The sequence below is a fragment of the Penaeus monodon genome, chromosome 21 (assembly GCF_015228065.2).
Source record: "Penaeus monodon isolate SGIC_2016 chromosome 21, NSTDA_Pmon_1, whole genome shotgun sequence".
Taxonomy (NCBI): domain Eukaryota; kingdom Metazoa; phylum Arthropoda; class Malacostraca; order Decapoda; family Penaeidae; genus Penaeus; species Penaeus monodon.
Window position 1 is genome coordinate 38,120,241 of NC_051406.1, and position 451 is coordinate 38,120,691.

Sequence of the window (451 nt, forward strand, 5' to 3'; positions counted from 1 at the left end):
ATTTCAGTTTTCTTACCTGGCAAACGAACTGACCTCGAGTCTGATTTAGAAGTCATACTGGTAATGGTACTGTTCATATTTTCTATATTTTCTTTCGTGTTACAGAAAAGAATGGAGAATAAATATGAGAATATGTAAACGGCGAAGATTATATTCCCATCACTTTTCTAAGATTTTTTTTTTCTTCTTTTTTATTCGAGATGGTTCTTTGATGAGGTTCGATCAGTGATTCATCAAAATCGAACGCTCTCTTTGGAGCGATGAATTCATGTATCTAAAAAAATGATTAATAAACACTAATTAGAACGAATGTCTTTCTTTTACAGAATGAAGATTATCAGAGAAGATTTCAAAACTGTTTTCTGATTTTCTAATATACTTATTTTGTTTATAGTTATGATCTGTATATGAACTTTTTCATTTTTTTTTCTACGTGTAAACAGGATTTTCT